The 27,272-nt window shown below is 41.8% G+C and overlaps 2 long non-coding RNA genes across 2 annotated transcripts in view; one reads left to right on the forward strand and one right to left on the reverse strand.

Annotated features, from left to right (window-relative positions):
• Nucleotides 1-21,538, forward strand: part of LOC101731007 — a 60,253-nt gene extending 38,715 nt beyond the window's left edge. Inside the window, exons 2-4 of the long non-coding RNA XR_004221388.1 lie at nucleotides 14,866-14,943; nucleotides 15,300-15,350; nucleotides 21,449-21,538. This is a non-coding gene — a long non-coding RNA (uncharacterized LOC101731007). The remainder of the gene's footprint in view (nucleotides 1-14,865; nucleotides 14,944-15,299; nucleotides 15,351-21,448) is intronic.
• On the reverse strand, nucleotides 21,049-23,523 carry LOC105946592. Its single transcript, XR_001170047.3, has 3 exons — nucleotides 22,435-23,523; nucleotides 22,261-22,340; nucleotides 21,049-21,484 (listed from the first exon to the last, which is right to left on the reverse strand). It is a non-coding gene; the product is annotated as an uncharacterized LOC105946592 (long non-coding RNA).
• Between the last annotated feature and the right edge of the window lie 3,749 nt (nucleotides 23,524-27,272).

A 27,272-nucleotide genomic window follows, 5' to 3' on the forward strand; every position in this document is an offset into this window, starting at 1 on the left:
GTTGAAGTCACGGAAAAACCAATGGCAGCTGTTCTTTTTCAATTGGCTAATCTTTTTAACGCTTTCATTTCTGCAACAAAACAAATGTGCATTTTTTTTTGCTCATGCCTTTTTTAGAAGGCCGTTTTAATAAATCACTAGGCATTCATGGGTTTAGAAAAAATATTTTCATGGTTTCAAAAGCCTCTAAAACCGTAAAAAATAGAATGTTGATAAATGGGCTTCTAAGATTCATGTAACACAAGTGACACCCCCAGGCACCAACAACTGATGGCATCGCTAAACACTATTTACAAGGATATTCAGGGTTTACAGGTTAATTGAGCCTCTAGGACAGGGGTCCCCAACTTTTATATGCGTGAGCCACGTTCAAATGGAAAAAGTGCTGAGGAGCAACACAAGAATAAAAAAAAGTTCCGGGGGTGCCAAAAAAGAACTATGATTGGCTATTTGGAAACTAAAAATAAGCACATGTTGCTCCTGAGCCACTGGTTGGGGATCACTGCTTTAGGAAATTACAGTAGGAATAAGAAACTGACTTGGTTGCTCTCCGTGGTCCTGAATGAAGTAGGTGTTTGATTCTCTTCTAATCGGTTTTTATGAGAATGAGTAATGGACAAAACTACACCTATTCTATGGACATATCGAGCCTGCTTTTAATATTAAGATACACACTATGGGGGATCTTTATTATCTGTCAGGAGTCGGGTTCAGGGGATCCGATGTAAGAAAACACAAGTGAGTTTCTTTACTTGCTCCCATTTTCTACTATCAATTACTAGTTTTCAAAAATAAGAAGCTGGCTAGCTTTTTTTTACTAGCACTATAAATTACAATGATATATACCCGCAAAAAACAAATGAGCCCTGCGATATGTGTATTTTACCAATATCCCTATATACTGGGCCAGTCCTAATTCTATAATGCTGAATGAGACCATGGCAGCTGATTTGTAATGCATCTCATTATAGCAAGCAAAGGGCTTGATAATTTTATATTTATTTATCATACAATTAGTGTTTATTGTTTAGACCCCACACCGCTGTTCTGCAATGAATAATAACTGTCAGCATCGCCGCCAGCTGCACGAGTTTTGCTTTTAACACTTGAGGACTCGGCTAATGAGATGTAGCATTTAGCAGAACATTTGCACTTGCTATTGTATTTGCATTCAGGGTATCAAAGAACTACTATAGCTGATTCACATGCATGCACCCCAGCCTACTTTCCCCCCACATGCTGGAATGCTTCCATTTCTTCAGGCGGCAGTCAGGCATTGACCAGCATCAATTTAAGTTGCTTTGAACTTATCCATAACGTCACCATATGTCTTAGTCCTTCACATGGTGGGAGAGCCACATATGGGAGCACTAGCAGAATTGGCCCTAACAAGGAGATACTGAGTAAAATGGGGCCCTTGAGGTCAGGTTCTCTATTGGCCCTCAGGTGCAGCACTTGGAACTTGAAACCACCATTCCTGCCGCCTACAGAACTAGAAGCATTCCAGCATTTGGGGGGAATGTAGGCTGGGGGTGCATGCATGTGCGACTGCAAATCAGGGGCCTAGTTAGAGAAGCGGTGCCCTGGCACAAACAGAGAAAACTATGTGGCCACAATGATCAGATACCCAAGGCCCTTGCCCCTTCTACCCTTTTTACCCCCAGATTCCTCTGTATTTTTCCTCATTACTGCCTCATTACTCAGTTCTCCCTTTCCCTCTCGCTATTCATATATTTTTGTGTAAACAGCATGGTCAGCCCATAATTTCCTCTACCTAAAAAGCAAAAGTCTTTTATTGTTTTTGGGACCCAAGTATGTGTTTAGCTTAGGGGATGCTCACTCTTTATGTTAGCTTTAAATATATTATAGAAGAACCTATCCTAAGCATCTTTTCAGCAGGTCTTCATTATTTATTTTATATCGTTTTTAAAGGATAAGCCTTCCTACTCTACGCCTATATTTCAGAAACTGAAAAAAAAATACAAATTAACTTTGAGGATTCAGTTTAGTTTTTTAATTTCTTATGTATTTTTCTTTTCATGCCCTCTCCTATAGGTCTTCTTCTGACTCCCAAACTTCCAAACAAAATGCCTGTTTAACAAACATGGCTGCTGGCAAATGGCACCTACTTTCATTTTCACTTTTTTTGTAACTTCCATCTGCTGCACAACCCATAGAATACCCATGTGCACATAGCACATTTAGTCCCCCTTGTTCCATAATTGCTATTGTTCCAATACTAGTCTAACAGTAACTGTTTTTACCAGAATGAGGGTGATAACCTAGGCAAGGCAGAAGTGGGAAGGCACAACACAAAGAATAGGAATATTAGCAATTGTAAGTTTTTTGGTTATAAAATTACCAAGCTGGATAACAATTCTAGTTATCATTAGACTAATACAGCAGAGAATGCATACACTTGTATCCTTAGCTACTGTATAAAGTTAGATGGGAATCAGCAGTACCCCTCTCAATAACACTTCTGTTTAAAAGATACATAAGAACAATGCCTACTTTTCATTTTCAAGCACTGTATGCCAAACTGACACAACAGACACAGTGCCCAACAAATGCCATTACCCCATTCCCTTAATGCCCTTCACTTTTTGTTGGGCCTGTAGGGGGCTGTTTTGGCTTTTCTGTGCTTGAAATGCCAGGACCAGGGCAATAAGCAAAATAACTTTAGTGACCTCAATTAAACTGTATATATTATGCCCCAAGGGCCTGTGCCTAGGGTTTCATCTTTAAAGGGGCCGCCCCCAGGTGCCTATGTAATAGGGGAAAAAAATAATAAAATGCCTCCCCAGCCGCCGCCAGATGATATCTATACAAATCTGGAGGCAGAGCTGGAGGGGGGTGAAGCGCTGAGGGCCATCGCTGGTAGGGTAAATGACGTCACTTCCGGAACATAGTGACGACATGTCGCGGTATGGTCCTCTGATGTCACGGGGGCGGGGCTAGGACACGGTGATCAGCAATTGCCCAATCACTGCATCAGTTTTGGAGAATCCTGCCTGATTTCGTGAAACTGGGCAGGAAGTTTCGAACCAAACAACCCTACTGAAAACCGGGCTGTCTGGGTCAAAACCAAACAGGTGGCAACCATATTCATTTCCCCTAGGGCATAGGGGAAAGGGGATCCGCCAATCACAGATCGCCACATCATAGCCCCATCCCCATGATGTCACCAACCCGCCCCTTCCCCACTCCTATGACGTCAATGACCACCCCTCCTTGCACAGTGTGACATCACTGCCTGCCCACTGCCCAGAGATAAAAGCCGGCAGAAGTGCCAACCTTAATACCAGGGGAGGGAGAGTGTGCTGTATCACGAGGGGTAGAAGGGATGAAGGAGAGTGTGTATTAGTAAAGAGAGAGTGCTGCCCTGTATCAGGGGGGAGAGAGTCATGGCTGCTTAGGCCAAAGCATTGCAGGGGAGGCTTCTCTATATGATTGAGGAGGGTCTTCCCTGTGTATCACACTGATGAAGTTTTGCCCTGCTCAGTGTATTTCAGTGAGGGCAGCAGGGGAAGGGGGGGCGCTATCAGGCAGCCATTGGAGACTTGTGAAGGACATTCTTGGGCTCAGCCAGGATCTCTTGCTGGGCAACTCCTGTAACTGCCTGCAGGTCTTTATGTCTGTCAGAAGTGCCCCTATGTGCTGTCTCACTGGTGGTACTAGCGAGGGGTGCGATAATAAAGGCACACACAGCTTTTATCCTTTACATGAAATCATAGTTTTGTATGCAGTAACAGCTGCAATTTGCCCTTTAATTTGATGTAATATATTTTTGTTTGGGGAGAAAAAAGCTGCTCAACTAAAGGTACCGAGCAAGAACAATCCATGTGACACAATGCTCCAACCTTGAGACTTGGTGGGGGGTGGTTTTAATTTAGGTAGAAATAATATATAAAATATATTGTTTTTTTCAGGAGAACCCCCCCCCAAAAAATTGCTATTTATCATGATAAGGATTTATACTGAAAAAATGTTTTATTAGAAAAAGGATTCAGAAAGCCTCATGTCTCTTGAATGTGCCAATAAAAGAAATGTACAGTTTTATAGAGATTTCTGACGTCTATGGATGAAAAACTCCCAGCAGTAAATTAGCGAATTTTCAAAGCATTACAGCAGAATACGGTATATTTTAGATTCCAAAGCCAAAAATTGTGAAACGTTAGGTTTGCTCCAGGTACTCATTCTGCCAAATCCCAAATGGGTAACCGTGTCTTTCTACTCCTAATAGCAGTTTGTATAAAAATGTCTGGCCAAGCAGCAAGCAGCAAAGCTAAGCTAAATGTAGGGGTTTTATGTCATTTCTGTGTCTCAAAGCTGCAATTTACCCCTTTCAGCATACCTCCCAACAATTGAAAAATGAAAAGAGGGACAAAAAGACAATTTTTTGACCACACCCACTTTGTGGCCACGCCCCAATCACCACACCCCATTTTTAAAATAGTGCCCACGATGGCCCAATAGACAGCACCCCCATAGACAGTGCCCCCCATACACAGTAGCCCTCCTTACACAGTGCCCCCCCATACACAGTAGCCCTCCTTACACAGTGCCCCCCCATACACAGTAGCCCTCCTTACACAGTGTCCCCCCAAACACAGTAGCCCTCCATACACAGTAGCCCTCCATACACAGTGCCACCCCATACACAGAGCCCCCCCCATACACAGAGCCCCCCCATACACAGTAGCCCTCCTTACACAGTGTCCCCCCATACACAGTAGCCCTCCTTACACAGAGCCCCCCCATACACAGAGCACCCCCATACACAGTGCCCCCCATACACAGTAGCCCTCCTTACACAGAGCCCCCCATACACAGAGCCCCCCCATACACAGTGCCCCCATACACAGCGCCCCCCCATACACAGAGCCCCCCATAGACAGTGCCCCCCATACACAGTAGCCCTCCTTACACAGTGCCCCCCCATACACAGTAGCCCTCCTTACACAGTGCCCCCCCATACACAGTAGCCCTCCTTACACAGTGTCCCCCCATACACAGTAGCCCTCCATACACAGTAGCCCTCCATACACAGTGCCCCCCCATACACAGAGCCCCCCCCATACACAGAGCCCCCCCATACACAGTAGCCCTCCTTACACAGTGTCCCCCCATACACAGTAGCCCTCCTTACACAGAGCCCCCCCATACACAGAGCACCCCCATACACAGTGCCCCCCATACACAGTAGCCCTCCTTACACAGAGCCCCCCATACACAGAGCCCCCCCATACACAGTGCCCCCCATACACAGTGCCCCCATACACAGCGCCCCCCCATACACAGTGCCCCCCCATACACAGTAGCCCTCCTTACACAGTGTCCCCCCATACAATGCCCCCCATACACAGAGCCCCCCAATTGCCCCCATAGTGAGTACCTCCAACAGAAAATGCCCCCATACATAGCGGCCCCCATAGACTTCTTGCGGCTCCTGCTCCTTATTCGGCTCCTCGTACGGCGGCGAAAGGACCTTTTATAAGGTTGTGCCCGTGCGTACGTGTGACGTCACACGGGCGCAACCTTATAAAAGGACCTGTCGCCGCCATACGTGGAGCCGAATAAGGAGCGGGAGCCCAAGAAGAGCCGGAGCGCTCCGCTGCAGCCAGTGTGTCCCACTGGCCTGGATAGTTTAATGAATGTTCTGCATTTCCGTAATGCGGGACATTCATTGAACAATCCGGGACAGCGGGACGCACTGTAAAAACCGGGACTGTCCCGCGAGAAGCGGGACAGTTAGGGGGTATGCTTTCAGTACCTCACTTTCCCACGAGCCAACTGAACAGTTAGATGCTCAATATGCACAGATTTACCAACCTATGTGGGGTACAAAATCCTTTCTGCAAATGCCCAGATTTTGAAGGTAAATTTAGGACAGAGCAGGTGGTTTTGGGCTGAAAATGTGGGGGAGTGTGTAGGGTGGAAACATGCTGAGACTGCAGAGCTGCCATTTTCCATTGAAATATAAAGGAGCTTCCCCTGTAAATATTCTTTCCCATTTCTTGACTGTGACACCTACAGTTTTGCACAAACATTCCGTGCTACATTTTACCCATAAAGCCATAGTGCATAGTACATACCAGCAGTATCCCCATTGCCCCCCATTGAAGGCTGATTTTAAATGTTAAAATGAGACTTCACATTTGCCTTGGGAATGACTCTGGGTTGAGGGGGGGGGGGCTGATTTGAAATCACTGAAAGCTCAGCCTGCCCCCAGCACTGCATGGGGTCAAGTTTTATATGTAAAAAATAGCCCTTTATCATTAAGTGACTTGATTGAAAATGATAAACTCTGTTTGCTGAAATGTATTGCATTTCTTTACTTCCACTCTCATAGCACTTGAGCAGTTGTAGTCCCCTGCAAATAGAGTTTTTCTCTCTATACTCGCCCCCACCCGCCGACATACTTTAGCCGCTGCCATACCCCTTGAGTTTTATTTCTGCCTACCCCATCCACTTTCGGTGATATGAATGTATGATCAAGCTTGTTAGCATTGTATGATGTAGCCCCGCCCTGTTCCCCCCCTATCCTCCCTCCCCTTAGCTTTACTTGATGGGAGCAGTTAGAAGGAAGGTGTGCGCTTGAAGAAAGGTTTCTAGCACTGAAGGCACAAACACAGGAATGTTTGTTATTTGTTGTTTTTATTGATTTTGTTGTTTTGTTAGCGCCTGTCAGCGGGGCCCCTGCTGAGCCTCCCACACCAACCCACTGCAGGGGACTCTGCTGAGCCTCTTCGTTTTTTTTTTGTTTTTTTTTTAATAATTTTTTTTTCAAATTATTTTATTTATTTTTTTTTGTTGTTTTTATTGATTTTGTTGGCACCTGTCAGCGGGCCCCCTGCTGAGCCTCCCACACCAACTCACTGCAGGGGACTCCGCTGAGCCTCTTGGTTTTTTTTTAATAAATAATTTTTTTTTTCAAATTTTTTTTTTTTTTTTATTGATTTTGTTGGCACCTGTCAGCGGGCCCCCTGCTGAGCCTCCCACACCAACCCACTGCAGGGGACTCCGCTGAGCCTCTTGGTTTTTTTGTTTTGTTTTTTTAAATAATTTTTTTTTTCAAATTATTTAATTTTTTTTGTTGTTTTCTTTTTTGTTTTTTGTTGTTTTTATTGATTTTGTTGGCACCTGTCAGCGGTGCCCCCTGCTGAGCCTCCCACACCAACCCACTGCAGGGGACTCTGCTGAGCCTCTTGGTTTTTTTGTTTTGTTTTTTTAAATAATTTTTTTTTTCAAATAATTTTTTTTTGTTGTTTTCTTTTTTGTTTTTTGTTGTTTTTATTGATTTTGTTGGCACCTGTCAGCGGTGCCCCCTGCTGAGCCTCCCACACCAACCCACTGCAGGGGACTCCGCTGAGCCTCTTGGGTTTTTTTTGTTTTTTTTAATAAATACATTTTTTTTTTCAAATTATTTTTTTTTGTTTTTTTGTTGTTTTTATTGATTTTGTTGGCACCTGTCAGCAGGGCCCCTGCTGAGCCTCCCACACCAACCCACTGCAGGGGACTCCGCTGAGCCTCTTGTTTTTTTTTTGGTTTTTTTTTAATAATTTTTTTTTCAAATTATTTTTTTGTTGTTGTTTTTTTGTTGTTTTTATTGATTTTGTTGGCACCTGTCAGCGGGCCCCCTGCTGAGCCTCCCACACCAACCCACTGCAGGGGACTCCGCTGAGCCTCTTGTTTTTTTTTGTTTTTTGTTTTTTTTAAATAATTTTTTTTTTCAAATTATTTAATTTTTTTGTTGTTTTCTTTTTTCTTTTTTGTTGTTTTTATTGATTTTGTTGGCACCTGTCAGCGGTGCCCCCTGCTGAGCCTCCCACACCAACCCACTGCAGGGGACTCCGCTGAGCCTCTTGTTTTTTTTTAATAAATAATTTTTTTTTCAAATTATTTTTTGTTTTTTTTGTTGATTTTGATGGCACCTGTCAGCAGGGCCCCTGCTGAGCCTCCCACACCAACCCACTGCAGGGGACTCCGCTGAGCCTCTTGTTTTTTTTTTAATAATTTTTTTTTCAAATTATTTTATTTTTTTGTTTTTTTGTTGTTTTTATTGATTTTGTTGGCACCTGTCAGCGGGCCCCCTGCTGAGCCTCCCACACCAACCCACTGCAGGGGACTCCGCTGAGCGTCTTGGGGGTTTTTTTGTTTTTTTTAATAAATAATTTTTTTTTTCAAATTATTTTTTTTGTTTTGTTTTTTGTTGTTTTTATTGATTTTGTTGGCACCTGTCAGCGGGCCCCCTGCTAAGCCTCGCACACCAACCCACTGCAGGGGACTCCGCTGAGCCTCTTGGTTTTTTTTGTTTTTTTTTTTAAATAATTTTTTTTTCAAATTATTTTTTTTTGTTTTTTTGTTGTTTTTATTGATTTTGTTGGCACCTGTCAGCAGGGCCCCTGCTGAGCCTCCCACACCAACCCACTGCAGGGGACTCCGCTGAGCCTCTTGGTTTTTTTTTTTTTTTTTAATAAATAATTTTTTTTTCAAATTATTTTTTTTTGTTTTTTTGTTGTTTTTATTGATTTTGTTGGCACCTGTCAGCAGGGCCCCTGCTGATCCTCCCACACCAACCCACTGCAGGGGACTCCGCTGAGCCTCTTGGGTTTTTTTGTTTTTTTTAATAAATAATTTTTTTTAATTCTTTTTTTTTGTTTGTTTTTTTGTTGTTTTTATTGATTTTGTTGTTTTGTTAGCACCTGTCAGCGGGGCCCCCTGCTGAGCCTCCCACACCAACCCACTGCAGGGGACTCCGCTGAGTCTCTTGATTTTTTTTTTTTTCTAAATAATTTTTTTTTCAAATTATTTTATTTTTTTTGTTGTTTTCTTTTTTGTTGTTTTTATTGATTTTGTTGGCACCTGTCAGTGGTGCCCCCTGCTGAGCCTCCCACACCAACCCACTGCAGGGGACTCCGCTGAGCCTCTCAATTTTTTTTTTTTAAATTTTCTAACCATTTTATTGTTTTTTGGTTTTTTTTTTATTTCCTAACCTATTTTGTTTGTTTTTTTAATTTGCTAACCTAACTATCCTAAGAATCCTAATAACTTGTCCCAGTTGGGAGAAAAGTTATGGATTCATCCTTAACAACCTAAAAAGACATTATACCCCATTCACTTCAGTCCCTGCCCCCAGTGGAGCTTACAATCTAAGATCCCTCTCACATTCACACACATTAGGGTCATTTTTATATTATGGGTTTTACAGAGATTATACCCCATTCACTTTAGTCCCTGCCCCCAGTGGAGCTTACAATCTAAGATCCCTATCACATTCTCATACAGTAGCAATAGGTTTTGGTTGTGGGTGTTAAAATAGAACAAAATGAATCAGTTTGCATGATGTAGTGAATGGTGTGTATGAAGTAGTGTATTGCACAGAATGCTAAGGTTTTTCACTCTTTGCATGTTGGGAAGAGCATCCTTCATACTCTGAATGAACAGGCACTGCCGTCTGTCTTCCGTAAATGGGGTATGCCTTCTTCCCCCATTACAGTCGAGCCGAAGCTATCAGACGCGAAAGCAGCGAAAAGCTTAGCTTCTGGCTTTTGAGTGTTATGAAGAAATGAAAGCATTAAGTACGCATGATGTAGTGAATGGGGTGTATATAAACTAGTGAACTGCACATTAGAGAAAGGGTTTTTACCCTACAAAGTATATAGTAATTGAAAGAGGCCTACCTTCAGTTATGTCGATGGAGCAACTTCATTTTATTCCATATCATTTTAACACATTTCAATCCAGCTGGTACTAGCAGACGGGTCAGTAGCCAAGAACTTACCTTCTGGCTTCTTTTTATCCATGATTTAAATAGCTCCTAAAATTATGTGCATCACTCTACAGATTCTATGTATCATTCACTTCAGTCCCTGCCCCCAGTGGAGCTTACAATCTAAGATCCCTATCACATTCACAAACATTAGGGTCATTTTTATATTATAGGTTTTACAGACATTATACCCCATTCACTTCAGTCCCTGCCCCCAGTGGAGCTTACAATCTAAGATCCCTATCACATTCACACACATTAGGGACATTTTTATAGTATGGGTTTTACAGAGATTATACCCCATTCACTTCAGTCCCTGCCCCCAGTGGAGCTTACAATCTAAGGACCCTATCACATTCTCATACAGTAGCGATAGGTTTTGTTTGTGGGTGTTAAAATAGAATAAAATCAATCAGTTTGCATGATGTAGTGAATGGTGTGTATGAAGTAGTGTATTGCACAGAATGCTAAGGTTTTTCACTCTTTGCATGTTGGGAAGAGCATCCTTCATACTCCGAATGAACAGGCACTGCCGTCTGTCTTCCGTAAATGGGGTATGCCTTCTTCCCCCATTACAGTCGAGCCGAAGCTATCAGACGCGAAAGCAGCGAAAAACTTAGTTTCTGGCTTTTGAGTATTATGTAGAAATGAAAGCATTAAGTACGCATGATGTAGTGAATGGGGTGTATATAGCTTACAATCTATAAAAAAAAAAGTGTCTTTATTGCAATCCATTAAAACCCACTGGAACCCCATGTATATCGCCTAATGTGTTTCATGCTTACCCAGCACTTATAGGGGAAGGAAAGGCTAATAAAGGGTTAATCCCAAACTGCAGGCATACCCTCAGTTCTCCCAATAGCGCCCTTATAGGGGAAGGAAAGGCTAATAAAGGGTTAATCCCAAGATGCAGGCATACCCTCAGTTCTCCCAATAGCGCCCTTATAGGGGAAGGAAAGGATAATAAAGAGTTAATCCCAAAATGCAGGCATACCCTCAGTTCTCCCAATAGCGCCCTTATAGGGGAAGGAAAGGCTAATAAAGAGTTAATCCCAAAATGCAGGCATACCCTCAGTTCTCCCAATAGCGCCTTTATAGGGGAAGGAAAGGCTAATAAAGAGTTAATCCCAAGCTGCAGGCATACCTTCAGTTCTCCCAATAGCGCCCTTATAGGGGAAGGAAAGGCTAATAAAGAGTTAATCCCAAGCTGCAGGCATACCTTCAGTTCTCCCAATAGCGCCCTTATAGGGGAAGGAAAGGCTAATAAAGAGTTAATCCCAAGATGCAGGCATACCCTCAGTTCTCCCAATAGTGCCCTTATAGGAGAAGGAAAGGCTAATAAAGAGTTAATCCCAAGATGCAGGCATACCCTCAGTTCTCCCAATAGCGCCCTTATAGGGGAAGGAAAGGCTAATAAAGAGTTAATCCCAAGATGCAGGCATACCTTCAGTTCTCCCAATAGCGCCCTTATAGGGGAAGGAAAGGCTAATAAAGAGTTAATCCCAAACTGCAGGCATACCTTCAGTTCTCCCAATAGCGCCCTTATAGGGGAAGGAAAGGCTAATAAAGAGTTAATCCCAAGCTGCAGGCATACCTTCAGTTCTTCCAATAGCGCCCTTATAGGGGAAGGATAGGCTAATAAAGAGTTAATCCCAAGCTGCAGGCATACCTTCAGTTGTCCCAATAGCGCCCTTATAGGGGAAGGAAAGGCTAATAAAGAGTTAATCCCAAACTGCAGGCATACCTTCAGTTCTCCCAATAGCGCCGTTATAGGGGAAGGAAAGGCTAATAAAGAGTTAATCCCAAGCTGCAGGCATACCTTCAGTTCTCCCAATAGTGCCCTTATAGGGGAAGGAAAGGCTAATAAAGAGTTAATCCCAAGATGCAGGCATACCTTCAGTTCTCCCAATAGTGCCCTTATAGGGGAAGGAAAGGCTAATAAAGAGTTAATCCCAAGCTGCAGGCATACCTTCAGTTCCGTCAATAGCGCCCTTATAGGGGAAGGAAAGGCTAATAAAGAGTTAATCCCAAGCTGCAGGCATACCTTCAGTTCCGTCAATAGTGCCCTTATAGGGGAAGGAAAGGCTAATAAAGAGTTAATCCCAAGCTGCAGGCATACCTTCAGTTCCGTCAATAGCGCCCTTATAGGGGAAGGAAAGGCTAATAAAGGGTTAATCCCAAGATGCAGGCATATTTGGATCCAGAGCTTTCTGTCATGCTGCCCCTACCCTGTGGAATGCCTTGCCAAACAGGATCAAGGCAGCTCCCACCTTGGACACGTTTAAATCAAAACTGAAAAACCACCTGTTTAGCCTGGCATTTATGGCCACATAACTTATCTGAGACAAGCTTATGCGCTTTGGGTCCCACGGGAGAAAAGCGCTTTACAAATGTTTGTTGTTGTTGTTGTTGTTATATAAACTAGTGAACTGCACATTAGAGAAAGGGTTTTTACCCTACAAAGTATATAGTAATTGAAAGAGGCCTACCTTCAGTTATGTAGAAGTGGCAACTTCATTTTATTCCATATCATCTTAACACATTTCAATCCAGCTGGTACTAGCAGACGGGAAATGAAAGCATTAGGTACGCATGATGTAGTGAATGGGGTGTATATACAGTACCTCTCACACAGTCAAAGATACAGACAAAGAGTTTTGCTGTCATTGTTGTAGACGGTCAAAACTGTTGTTATATGGAAGGAAACAAAAACATAGCAATTAGTAAGTGAAAACATAGCAAATAATGTCTGTGAAAAAAACACAGTCATTATTGGGGGTCAGTCTATGGGGCATTAGGTTACCCATATATTTATACATTAATATTCCCGTTTGTTTAATGGAAATAAATGCTTTGATATGGGGCAATGTAGAGCGCAATGTTTATAAACTGAAATGAAATCTAATTCATAGGAGCGACCTAAGTATTTATTTTTCTTAGGAGTAAAAGGTATTTTTTCTAGTTAATTAAAACATTTGAGATTTTCCGATTCATCGAAAATGATTGGAACCGTGAGATTTTGGTGTGAGTGCAAATTAGAAGTGTAAGATGGAGGAGCCCATAGCAGGGACAACTTACCTTTTCTGCTCTAAGAAGCAATCTGAAGTGTTTAGCCAAGTTGTAACAGTTATGCACACACGGTTGGTATTATGACATCAGTGTTGCCATGGAAACCCATTGTGACATCACTTTCAGGCTTTCGTGAGCTAAATGACCTAGCTGCAAAGGCTTTGCAATATGAGTTGACTACATGGGTGGTCTAAAGACATCAGTGTTGCCATGGGAACCCCCTATGACATCAGCTGCAGGCCCTGGAAAAAAAAGTGACCAACTGGGCAGTATGCATAAAGTTAAAATGATAATGACAAATCCTTAAAAACTTATTCTATTTGATTGAATACACATTTTCCACTGTACTTCATTTTTCAAACACACAGCCTAAATATTGGCATCAAATCAAACTCCTAAATATATATTCATTTGCTTTTTAATTGTCATTAACCCTTCATGGTGACAAACAAAATCCCTAATCTGTAAAGCAGCACATTATAAAAAGTTGAAAGCAGACCTGCAGGCCTTCTCAAAAAAGTGTCCAGTTTCCATTTATTTGACTAGTGATCTATTTATTTATAATATCATTAAGTTTGATATTCTTTTTCACAATTTTTTAAATTCGAGTTTTCTGAACTCCAGTTTTTGAGATCATCAAGTGTCATTATCAATAAAACAAAAAGATCTCAACGATTTGAATTAATACATTCATCAGCTACAAACTGATGAGCTTGTATATAAATAGTATTTTTCATAATCAAGCTATTCTGCAACTTACCACTGTTGTTTTGGGGGAAAATTTGAAAATATAATAAATAATCTTCTCAGCAATTTTAAACATTTCCATGCTTTTTGTCATTGAGGGGCCTATTTATGATTGCCTGAGCTTTCATGCTAATGATGAGGGGGTTTATGTGGGTTTGTGTGCAGAGCGTGCTAGTGGCAGGGAGCTCGGGACCACACACGTGTTGTGTGTCCTGCTTGTCATGGCCTGCACGTCTGGGCACAGTGATGCACACACCCATTGGTTGTGTTGGTTGCTCGGGAAGCACATGGCTACCAGTTGGCAAAGGTGGGTACAAAGTCCAGTTATTTCAGCAAAGGGTTGGAGGGTTGGGGGCAATATGGATGAAAAGGATTAGGATTGGTCAATATCCTTACTGTGGTTTCCTATAACAATGTTCCCATGCTTTTATTCAGTGTTGGACTGGCCCACCAGGATACCAGGAAAACTCCCGGTGGGCCCAGGTGTCAGTGGGCTCTTCTGCTCTGGACCATTTGGCCTGTTTCATGGTCAGAGAATAATTTTAAAAAAAAGCTAGATGGGCCCTGCCCTGATCACAGTGAACCCCTAGGCACTCATGCCTTTCCTGCTGTGGGAGTAGTCTAGAGGGGGGCACCTGGAAAGTGTAGCCTAGGGGCCTCACCTCTCTTTAATCCGCCATTGAGGCGACAAAAGGGTCTGTGACATAGGAGGGGCAGGGTGATGAGGAAAGGGGTGGGGCTATGACGTCATGGATGTCGCAGGAGGATTGGGGAAGGAGAACAAGGAAGAGGAAGGATAAAGGGGGCCATACACACTAAGATTTGCTTGTTTGGCAAGGTCTCCAAACGAGCAAATCTTTCCCCTGATGTGGCCCTGGGGCCAAATGTTCTCATTACAATGACGGGGATAGGGTCAGGGAGGCCTGTCAGAGGGTTCCATACATGGGCAGATAAGCTGCGTAATTGGTCTGAATACTCTGCCTGTGTATGGCTACCTTAGGTTTGAGGGTGGCTTAAGAGGGCGGGTCAGGGGGTTAACTTCAGGGAATTACATATTTACTGGTAACTACATTGCCGGTAAATTTGTAATACTGGCCCCAGCCTTGGCAGGTTTTTTTTTTTTTTTTTTTTTTCTTTTTTTTTTTTTTACTTCTTTTATTGTTCAGCTCAACATCTTCATCACATTGTTATTATTTTTCTTTTCTAGTTAACATTAGTGTCACATTTTTTCTGTGTTAACATTTCACTCTAACAATATTTATTGTCTTTTTCAGGGAGAGGAGAAAGAAGAGAGATTGTCGTAGTTACTTCACTATGGTACCCAAGTGAGGGTGAAGAGTAGAATGTAAAAGGTAAAAACATAAGTATATAATCAAAAACAATATTATAGAACTTTAGGATTTTTATACAGACGCCAGGTTGGTCACTTAGCTATTTTGTATGTAGTACTCTATAGAGGGTTGTTGGCCTGTAGGGCTATATCTTTTAGAGCCTTGGCAGGTGTTTTACGGTTAAAATAACGGCCGGGTGGCAACGCTAACCTTAACTCAAGTCCGTCCCAGAGGGAAAATGCACAGATTCAAGTGACTATTTAGCAAAGGGCCAATGTACAGCTTGCTCTGTTTCACCATTAAACCTGTAAATGCCTTTTAAAGTTGTGCTGACAGCAGTAGGGAGTCAGCCGCTGACGTCCTAACGTGTATTGCAGGCTGCGTCCACAGAAGCAGCAGACTTGCCCCTAAGGAATCAATGGCAGAGGGTAAGTTAATGCTGAGCGCTGGAAGTGACGCAGTCCCCACTCCAACAGTTTAGAACACAATTGTGTGCAAGCACAATTCCACACACGTTAACCCATCGCACACATGAACCTGTACAGTAGGTGGCAGCAACAGTGCAGAAATATAGAACTGCAGCTAACTGGCACAAAGATTTTCTTTCTGGAAACAGAATTTAATTACTTAAGAAATGGTAACATAAGAATTGTGATCGAACCCCCAAATCATCATGCCATAAAAGAATGTGACTAAAAATACCTTACAACGGTTTCTAAGGTCAAAAAACAACAAATGATATCCCCAGTTTTGTTTGGTTTAAAAGCTTTGCACCAGATCAGAAGTAAAACATTATATTTGTCCTGTTTCCCCCTCTGCCCTGACTCTGGCTGTGCCGCTAAGGAGGAAACGTAGCAACTATGGCAGTAAATCAGCTTCTTGGTCCCTTACTATACATATCTATTTGGTCATTATGTTGAATTCATTATGTGAAAATGTTTTAATTCCTCATCTCTCAGTTGTTTATACTGATTAGAACATTTTCATTAGGGAACACTTTCATCAGCCCGCTAACTTAATTTTCTGCCGACTGTGGCTGAACTAACGAGCAGACAGCGCTGTTTTTTCAAATTGATGATACTAGCTACATAAAAATTACCAATATTTTAAAATATAAAAACATGGAGGCAAATTTATTAAAATTCACAGTTAGTAAATGGCCCCCATAGTTTGGACCATTTTATTGCCCACAGTACTATTGCCCACAGCATATTAACCCTATGGGTCCCTACACCAATATATCTAATTATCACTTCATTTGTGGCCCTAAACATCCCAGCTCAGAGTTGGAATCACTTATATCACTTATTGAATGTGTAAGTGAGGGGCCTCTCTGCTATTGTATGTTGGGTTTATGGGTTGGGGTTTATTTAATCACGCTGGCAGAATTGCACAATGCGGGATAAATTTCATGTTATATTTATCTATGTTATTGCATTAGAGGCAAAGAAATGCCTTACTTAATTGATTAATAACTGCACAGTACCTTCATTCCTTCGCTAAATAACATTCCAATAAAAAAAGACGCCACACTTCATCTTTCTTTTCGACACTTTATTATAAGTATATTCCTTCAATGCTTGTGAGATACAGAGTCACTAACAGCTCTGGGTGCTGCCATAACAATACTATCAGATCCTCATTTACAATGATAAACCCCGGTGCCTATACAGAGTGCAGATAAATATTCAGACAATATATACTAGCGTAGGTTACCTCTCCCCACACGCTCCCAGCCAATGGAAAGCTTCTCTCTGGAAATGGGAGGGGCTCAGTACCATAGGGTTATTATTTGTACACGTTCTTGTCCATGGGAAGGTAAATAGCAGAAAGCCTTATTCTGTACTGAAAGGGGATGGAAACCTAAAAGTAAAATGAGTGGCCTATTCCTAGCAATGTTGCATTTGGTCTTCTTTATTTATTCATTATAGTTTTAGAGTTATTTGTCTTCCTCTTCTACATCTTTCCAGTTTTCAAATGGGGGTCACTGACCCCGGCAGCCAAAACTATTGCTCTGTGAGGCTCCAGTTTTATTTTTTATTACTTATCTACCCATTTGGTCCCTCAACAGTAGTTATTCAAGTCTCTTATTCTAACCACTTGCTGGTTGCTAGGGAAAATAAGACCCTAGAAACTAGGTAGTAGCTGAAAATAAGACACTGCTAAATAACTGAAAAACCATAAAAAATGAAGACCAACTACAAATGTTTTAGACTATCACTGTCAGCCTCAGGGATTCCCACTTTTCTACATCATACGAAAAGTTAATTTAAACTCCCCTTCCCCCTCCCTCTTTTCCTCCCCCTTCTTTCCATGTTTTAAAACAATAAAAATGATACTTTCAAAAAAAAGTTAATTTAAAGGTAAACAAGCCCTTTAAATGTTTGTAACTGTCGTCCATCCCCGGCCCACCTCTGATTTGCCCCTGACCCACCTCCAACCCTCTTTCCCAGCTCCCTTTCTAGCCAGCGCCACTCACTTGTTTCCCCTTATATACGGCCCACCAAAGTGATGCCTCTGCCTGCCCCATTTACATCATAGCTGATGTCACAGACCCTGCCCTTCATGGCCCCGCCCCTGTTCTGGCCACTAAAGAGATTGAGGAAAGGTGGCAACCCTAACTGCCACTTTCTGATGTTACTGGTCCATTCATGGTAATGCCACATTTCGAAGGGTAAAATTCTTAGGAACCAAACAAGCTGTTTGAAACAGTAATAGAGACCAACAGCAACAAACATTGTTTTATGGTAATAATGTCTTTGATAATCAAGACAAAACATTTTACATGACTTACATCATACACACAATCCCGTGGTATTTATACACATACAAACGTATATATATATATATATATATATATACAGAAAAGAACAGAGCACACCCTAATAGTAATCAAATGCCCCAGGTGTTTGCAAAAACCATGTATATAGCAAGACAATGAGCCGCACACGCAGGGACTTTGTTAGAAAACAAAAATTTTTTTTAATGAAAACGATCCAACGTTTCGAGCACCAACTGTGCTCTTCCTCAGGGACAAACCCTGAGGAAGAGCACAGTTGGTGCTCGAAACGTTGGATCGTTTTCATTAAAAAAAAATTTTGTTTTCTAACAAAGTCCCTGCGTGTGCGGCTCATTGTCTTGCTATATATATATATATATATATATATATATATATATGGCTGCAGATGAATCAATTAAATACAAGTACCGATACAGCACTTTTGCATTTACATAAATGAGTCTGTGTTGTTTAAACGAAAAGATAAACAATGTAAAATGCAAAAGTGCTCAGAAGAGACCTCTAGGAATCCAAGTTATTGGGGGTATATGTACCCTGTATAAGAGTCACATATTGAGCAGCTCAGGCCCTGTTTAAATATTCAAAATGTGCTAATTTATCCCCCACCCATAGTTGTGGACAATATAAATATTTTCTTTTTTGCCTCCCTTTTTATTCCTCACGTATGCTGGCGAGTCTGACTTACACAAACAAAACTCCAATTAAAATATCAGGTTTCGTTAAATATGGTAATTTAGCAACTAAATACTAAGCACTACCCTAACAATTGTATTAATGATGCTCTGCAATGAATAAAGGGTATTTATTAGCTCAACAAACCGTACGTGCCGTTCCACCTCCCGGCCAGCAGGAGGCCGACTCAATTACAGAGCATATTTTGTTTCCATTGGTCCTTGTTTTTTTGTTCATATTAAATAATTTAAGCTAAAAAGTGATGATTTCATAACAAACTTTTAGGAGCAATAAATCATAGACCTGCCCCTAAATGATGTCATGACCCAGCCCCAACCTGATGACTGGTATAATTGACAGAAATATGTGACAACCCTAGCCAAAAAGGCAGTAGAAAGGCACAGTGGGGCTGTACAAGTAATTAAAGTAGGAACACTGAGCGTCTATAATTGAGCTGGGTAATTGCCAGGGATTGTAACATCTATGGTGCTGACTAACCAGGAGATTGGGCACTTGAAGTTGATAACGTTCCTATGGTGCTGACTGACCAGGAGATTGGGCACTTGAAGTTGATTACGTTCCTTGCTTCAAACGCCTATGCTCCTGGTTGGTGATGGCCACTAAAGAGCAGAAGAGAGGATCCGGTGACTTTTATGTCTATGTAACTCAACTGCTGGTGGCTGCCAACCCTACTGCGCAGGCCTGTGTTCTCAGCACAGGTAAGGGGGAGCAAGTCTGTTCTGGGGGGTGTCTTTGGTGCAGTTGGGGAGAGGGGAGGGGCCTGTTTAGGAGACCTGTGGGGAGACTTTGGCTATTAAACAGACAAATAAAGCCTAACTTAGAAAATCAGTGTAGTTCCCTAGGGATCTAAGTGGTATAGTCCTGTTGCCTATAAACCTGTGAGCTGTACCAAGTGATGCTCATTTAAACCCAAATGGATTCCCTCCTGTTCTTTATACAATTGCATATTTATTAATAGAAAGATTACATTATGAGCAGAGAGATACATTCTGTGTCTTTATCTCTATACCTTTATATATATTTTGTCAAATATTAGTATATATATATACAGTGGAGGAAATAATTATTTGACCCCTCACTGATTTTGTAAGTTTGTCCAATGACAAAGAAATGAAAAGTCTCAGAACAGTATCATTTCAATGGTAGGTTTATTTTAACAGTGGCAGATAGCACATCAAAAGGAAAATCGAAAAAATAACTTTAAATAAAAGATAGCAACTGATTTGCATTTCATTGAGTGAAATAAGTTTTTGAACCCTCTAACAAAAAAAGACTTAATACTTAGTGGAAAAACCCTTGTTTGCAAGCACAAAGGTCAAACGTTTCTTGTAATTGATGACCAAGTTTGCGCACATTTTAGGAGGAATGTTGGTCCACTCCTCTTTGCAGATCATCTCTAAATCCCTAAGGTTTGGAGGCTGTCTCTGTGCAACTCTGAGCTTGAGCTCCCTCCATAGGTTTTCTATTGGATTAAGGTCCGGAGACTGACTAGGCCACTCCATGACCTTAATGTGCTTCTTCTTGAGCCACTCCTTTGTTGCCTTTGCTGTATGTTTTGGGTCATTGTCGTGCTGGAACACCCATCCACGACCCATTTTCAGTTTCCTGGCAGAGGGAAGGAGGTTGTCGTTCAGGATTTCACGATACATGGCTCCGTCCATTTTCCCGTTAATGCGAATAAGTTGTCCTGTGCCCTTAGCAGAAAAACACCCCCAAAGCAAAATGTTTCCACCCCCATGCTTGACGGTGGGGACGGTGTTTTGGGGGTCATAGGCAGCATTTTTCTTCCTCCAAACACAGCGAGTTGAGTTAATGCCAAAGAGCTCTATTTTGGTCTCATAAGACCACAGCACCTTCTCCCAGTCACTCACAGAATCATTCAGGTGTTCATTGGCAAACTTCAGACGGGCCTGCACGTGTGCCTTCTTGAGCAGGGGGACCTTGCGAGCCCTGCAGGATTTTAATCCATTGCGGTGTAATGTGTTTCCAATGGTTTTCTTGGTGACTGTGGTCCCTGCTAATTTGAGGTCATTAACTAACTCCTCCCGTGTAGTTCTAGGATGCTTTTTCACCTTTCTCAGAATCATTGACACCCCACGAGGTGAGATCTTGCGTGGAGCCCCAGAGCGAGGTCGATTGATGGTCATTTTGTGCTCCTTCCATTTTCGAACAATCGCACCAACAGTTGTCACCTTCTCTCCCAGCTTCTTGCTAATGGTTTTGTAGCCCATTCCAGCCTTGTGCAGGTCTACAATTTTGTCTCTGACATCCTTGGACAGCTCTTTGGTCTTTTCCATGTTGGAGAGTTTGGAGTCTGCTTGATTGATTGATTCTGTGGACAGGTGTCTTTTATACAGGTGACTAGTTAAGACAGGTGTCCTTAATGAGGTTGACTAATTGAGTAGAAGTGTCTAACCACTCTGTGGGAGCCAGAACTCTTAATGGTTGGTAGGGGTTCAAAAACTTATTTCACTCAATGAAATGCAAATCAGTTGCTATCTTTTATTTAAAGTTATTTTTTCGATTTTCCTTTTGATGTGCTATCTGCCACTGTTAAAATAAACCTACCATTGAAATGATACTGTTCTGAGACTTTTCATTTCTTTGTCATTGGACAAACTTACAAAATCAGTGAGGGGTCAAATAATTATTTCCTCCACTGTATATATAAATCTTACAATCTGTACCACTTTATACATGCCATGGCCTTTACTGCAGGTAACCCCATTTGCCCGCAGCTCCCATATATATAAGTAACCACTGGCAATGCTTTTCACACCCTACTTGCAATTCTTTTCCATTGGCACAGAGGCACAGAGCAATGTATCAGTCTTTCACTCGCACAAATTGTCCCAATGGAAGCCATAGGCCACTGCCTGCGCTGCGCCGTTGGCCCGGTCACTATATCTGTGTCAGATAAAAACGTAGTTTTTCATAAGTCACCATGGATACCATGAAAATATGGATGCCTGCGGTCATTGTTACAAGTAGATGACATAGTTTTCTGGAATTAATCCCGTTTTGCCTTCATAGGTTGCTTTCAGCCAGCCGGTTCCACGGATCGATACACTGTAGGAAACAGGACCCAATGGATCAGAAACAATAAACTTACATTTTCATTCATCTTTTGTGTAGGTTTATGTTTAGAAGGAGGGATATGTTTCCTACTACTTACTGCAGATCAGTCCTGCTTTATGGCTGACATTCTAGCTATCTTTATAACAGACAACAAGTGATACTGTCTTTATCTAAAAGACAGGTGCTGGAAAAACAAGGAACCCACTGACAAGCCACTGACTCCAAACAAATTGGATCTGTGCGCAGAGTGGCCATGTTTGTTTGAAATTATAGGGGCTGCCCATGGGCCCACACTGGGTCAAACTGGGCTGATTTGATCTCTTGCCTGGGCGGCCAACAATCAGATTATAATGTGGGCCTACAGAGACCTTTGCCTTAAATCTGCTTGATATTCAGCTAGACCTAGATCAGGCAGGCTGTCAGGAGGCCCCATACACAGGCTAATAACCTGTATACTTGGGCTTATATTAGCCCATGTACGGCCGGTTTTACTGCTGATTGCTAGGGTAAGTAATCTGTAGCAAGAAGGTATCAGTTGAAACCAATACCTGAGAGCTGCAGATAGAAAAAAAATTAAATAATTCAAGAGCCATAACAAATGGAAGTCTATATCATAAGTAACCAGTTAATTTTAAGGTGGACTTCCCCTTTAAGGGCTGGGGTTTAATGAGAGCCAATGATACAAAAGTCAAAATAAGGACATGCAAAAAAACCCCACCAAAACAAGGAGCATTTCTAAGTAGTCAAAAACATATACTTGCACTCACCATTAGTAAACAGCGCCCCCTGGGGGAAGGAAAGTTCATGGCTGTGCTCTGCTTTACAGGAATACATGGCTTTCGCTTGCCTGAAACAGAAGCAAACCAAGGGATTGCTGACTCCCAAGAATGCAAGGTTCATAAAATTAAATTCACTGTGAAATATTAGAAGCTGTAACTCACCAGTAGATATGAGCAGTGTTTTTACTGTTAATATAATAAATGTTTAACTGGAGCACCTCTTGCTGTTCAGTCTAGGACAGGGCTGGAAAGACTGGCAAAAGCTGGAGCAGGAAGTGACTACTGATACTTCCTGTTCAGTTCTCGGGTTCAGTGAGACAATGTGACCAGGGAAGCAGCGAGGGACAATTCATTTAGTTATGCTTCCCAATAGTGCTCACAATTTTACATTATTATTTGTTTTTTGGAGTTCAGTTCATGACTGAATTGAAGTAGTTTATGCCCTGCTACTATCATGAGCCTAAAGCTGCTCTTCTGCAACTGATTAAGTTATAAGTCCCCTTTAAGAATATAAAATGTGTTTTTATAAATAAGCAGGCACCTAATTATTTGCCCTTTGCTGCTAACGAAAATGCCTTCTCGCTTTAAGCTTAACAGTCAGTAATTAACCCTCAGGGATAATTATGGAAGTGAACAGTGAGTTCTATATTCTAGATTAGTCATTCTCTTTGAAAATCCTTTCTGTGGTCTCTGTGAGTTTGGGTTTGTTAAAGAGACGCTGCCAATCGAATAAAAAGCGTTCATTTGTATATGTGGCTGATATTATGTAAATAAGTTATTTAGGGACAATGACCTTTGTTTTTTGTATGGGGTTAATGCCTTTTTATTGATTGTGTGGCTGTTACTTCCTGGTTGGCAAAAAGATAGGCCCATGGCAGTGCATGATGCCACCTCACCCCTTTAATATCGGTCACATATTGAATCCACACATGTATAATTTATACGCACACTGCAAACTGGGCTGATTTATGTGCAGTCGTGCAGCTGTAGTAATTGCTAATTATACATGCAAGATATTAATACAATATCAAAAAAAAAAAAATACAATACAAAAAAAAGTTCAGGGATCCTTGTTATGAGGCAACATTCTACAGATTAAAATAATAAACTTCTTTTAAATTGGGGAACTGGATTTAGTTAGTAGTAATGTACAATCCACATCTGGAAACACAATGAAAACTTTAAATAGTAATGTATGATTTCTGCAGGTTTGCACACCCTTCCACTTGTCCGGTGACACTTGATTAGTGCCACACAGAACGCTATATTTATTCTGCAGAATGCTTTACCAGACTTGAGTAAACAGCCCTAGAAGCTTTCTCTGTTTAAGATTGCAGCTGCCATTTAAGCTTGGTCTTCATAGCTTCCTGCTTGCAGCTCTAGCCATTATAGCTCAGATTACACATTCCTAAGGGTGGGGGGAGCAGGACAAGGGAGAGAGGAGAGAGCTGCACTGACTCCGGCCCCCAGAATGAAATATATACCCTAAGAACATGTTTATATAGAGGACTCGGTGCAGCATTACTGTAAGTGCTTATGGCTGTATTTACATAGACCAGTGATCCCCAACCAGTGGCTCGCGAGCAACATGTTGCTTCCCAACCCCTTGCATGTTGCTCCCAGTGGCCTCAAAGCAGGTGCTTATTTTTTAATTTCTGCTAAGGAGGCAAGCTATAATTGCATAAAAAACAAGTATAATGCCAACCAGAACCTTCTGTAGGCTGCCAGTCCACACAGGGGCTATTAAGTAGCCAATTATAGCTCTTATTGGCACCCCCAGTGACCTTTTTCATGGTGGTGTTGCTCCCCAACAATTTTTTCATTTAAATGTGGCTCACAGGAATAAAAGGTTGGGGATCCCTGACATAGACGTTCCTGATAAAGCTTATTTAGATTTTACCTTCCCTTCTCCTTTAATAGCCATTAGGGGTTCTCGCCTGCTGACAAGTGCAGAGATAAAGTCTCTGACACCCCAAACTTTGCATTGTCAAAACAACCAAGGGGTCCTCTATGCAACTGAGGATTTGAAAATGAAGTTAATTGATACCTTCAAAACAAGTCAATACAGTCTGTAATATCGTCAAGAAATAGTAATTAAGGGCAAATATGGAAGCCAAGGCAAGGTCTTGTACCATTGCTTGCACAAACATCTTTATGGAAGAGTCAGGAGGAAGCCTCATCCCAGATGTCAACATCTAAAAGATACAAATCCGCATCTAGACAAGCCAGAGGCCTTATGGAAAGAAGTGCTGTTGACTGATGAACTAAAAATGTACTTTTTGGCAACAATCACCAAAGGTTTGAATATGGGATGGATCCATTATGCTTTGAGGTTGTGTGGCAGCCACCGGCACAAGAAAGACTGTGTAGGGGGGTAGAATGGATTCCTCTAAATATGAGCAAACTTTGGATGCTAATGTGTCCGTCAAAAGCTGAAGCTGAAAAGGGATCTGGCTCCTACAACAAGACAATGACCCTAAACATACCTTAAAAGCAACCATTATCTACTTGAAGAAAAGCAAACTGAATCCTGTCCCTGCTATAAGGACTGACCTACCTATCCTCCCTCTCAGAACCCTTTTCCCCTTGTAACACAGCCCTTGATAGAAAATTTAAAAAATCCCCCCAGCTGCCGCCAGAGAGTTCCTGTGGAAATCCTGGGACAGAGCTAAGGGGTTATGCGCCTGCGACATGCGAAGGTGATGTCATGTACAGTCAGAAGCCACGCCCAGGGTGGCACCAGACCTAAATACAGCCTTGGGTAGATCTTAAATATGCAAGTTGGACCGAGACGATCTAAGGATAAAAAGTGATCCCCAAGAAAGAGAGCAACTCCCTACAACTTAAATTGAAAGGCTTTATTTTGGCAACTGAGCCTGAAGAAGGGACTGCAGAGGTCAGGATGCTTTGCTTTGTCATCTGTCCATATAGTTAGACAATAAAACTTATAACATTTGTGCCACGCTTGCTTTTGTAAAAGTTTTTTTATTTTTTAGTTATTAAAATGAAGTTAAAAAGGTGCCTTGATCTTTTCAACTCACATGATATTAGCTTAAGGTATCATGCACTTCCCATTAACACACCCCAACAAGGTGTAAAACAATATTAAACACTCCATACACCAGACAGACACTTGTTAAGGCCTAGTTTGAGCTTCTCACAAGTTAAAAGGGCCTTTAATTGTATAATCCGCACCCTCAGAAGAGACAAGTAAGATTCACCAATTCTCTCAGTGCTTGCTATCACAAGAAGAAATAATCACTTACCTCTTGGGTACCAACATTTAAAGACAAGCTCCCACACTTGCATTTCCTGATGAAAGTTGTTCTTACTGAAGCAAGGAGCTTATTGGGCTAGTAGTACATCAAACCACTTGCCCAGAGTGACTTCTTAGCAGCTGCTTGTTTTTGGTAGGACAGAGAAGCTTAGGCAGGCTAGGTTTAAGTGATATAGAGTCTCTGCTGGTCACCCTTATGTGATATAAAAATTGGAAGCAACTGGTCACTTTTAGCAACTTCCCTTTTCAATGACTTTGCAGAGCCTGTGATCTAAGTAGAATAACTAGCTTGCAGACTTTATGTTCTGTCCTCCACAGACTTTAACAATGGAGCTTGGAGGAGTTATTCAGCCAAAGGCCAAATGTAGAGATATGTAGATAATATGGTAAATAAAGTATTGTAAAATATAGGGATATTATAAATCACCAAGGAGGCCGAGTGCTTTTATACAGGTCATTGAACTCTGAGGTGACTTCTAATATCCTCATATTTTACAACACAGGGTACTTTATTTATTATAATATACAGGTTTTAGTAAGTCACGTGGCAGAAACTACTAAGGATGCACGGAACCCATTATTTTCATATTCGCCCGAATCCTGAATCCTTTGTGACACATTTGGCTGAATACCGAACCAAATCCTAATGTGCATACGCAAAATAGACTCCAGAAGGGTGTTTGTGTGGCAAAAAGGCAAGTGATTTTAAGGATTCGGATTTGATTCGGCCGAATCTGAATCTTGCCAAAAAAGGCAGAATTTTGCCCGAATCCTGGAATCGGCGCATCCCTAGAAAGTACATCACTAAGCTCCGATTATAACTGATGACATCCCTAAGCACCATAGGGAAATAACTAAACTGTATAACTATATGTGGTGGAATAAGGGGTGGATTCTGCCTGCCCCACCTTTATTCTGCCCGCTCCTAATTTGCAGTCTGATTTGTTCTGAAGGTAAATTGCCAAAATTGGGTCCTAACTGCAAAGACGGGCCTTCCAGAATTTTGCTACTGGGTGGAATTGTACACAATGTGACCTAGTCAACCTTTGTATTGGCAGCTTTTTTAATCTTATATCAAAGCAGATAAAGTGACTACAGTAATACCACATGCTAAAGCTGGAAAAACAGCCAGGCAAATTATAGAGGCCTTTCTGCAGTGCCCCAAAAGCCTTGCAGTAACTCTCCCCAAACCTACTATCTGCCTTGGGTAGTGCCGGCTCTCTGCTTAGCTGTTGCCTACCTGCTTTTCTGATATATGTAGCACCTACCTTCCCCTTCTCAGTCCCACCAGTGGATAAAAGCGCTAATGAAGCAGTCAGAATGATGTATATGGGCAGTTATAATCTATGTGAGGGGCCTTTTTGAAACAATGTAGAAACTGGCCTGCCTTATGCCCGGTACGTTATATGAATCAGGACTGGCTGGAAGCGGGTTATCTGTTAAACACTATAGGCGTTGCAGTCCATATAATGGAGGCAATGTGAAAGCAAGAGGCCCTCTAACATGGTGTGGGGAGCATATGATTCCCACATTTATGTCACAGTAAATATACACGCAGAATAACTAAATACAGAATAGGTGCAACCATATCTGTTTCTGTGAAATAGTTCATAAATCAGGCCCTTCTCTATCCCCTTATTCCCCTGAATGACAGCAGCCCTAACCAGAGATGTGACCCCATAGAACTGTATTCCCAGTGGGTCAGTGTTTCAAACATGGCGGC

The sequence above is a fragment of the Xenopus tropicalis genome, chromosome 2 (genome assembly GCF_000004195.4).
Source record: "Xenopus tropicalis strain Nigerian chromosome 2, UCB_Xtro_10.0, whole genome shotgun sequence".
NCBI lineage: Eukaryota > Metazoa > Chordata > Amphibia > Anura > Pipidae > Xenopus > Xenopus tropicalis.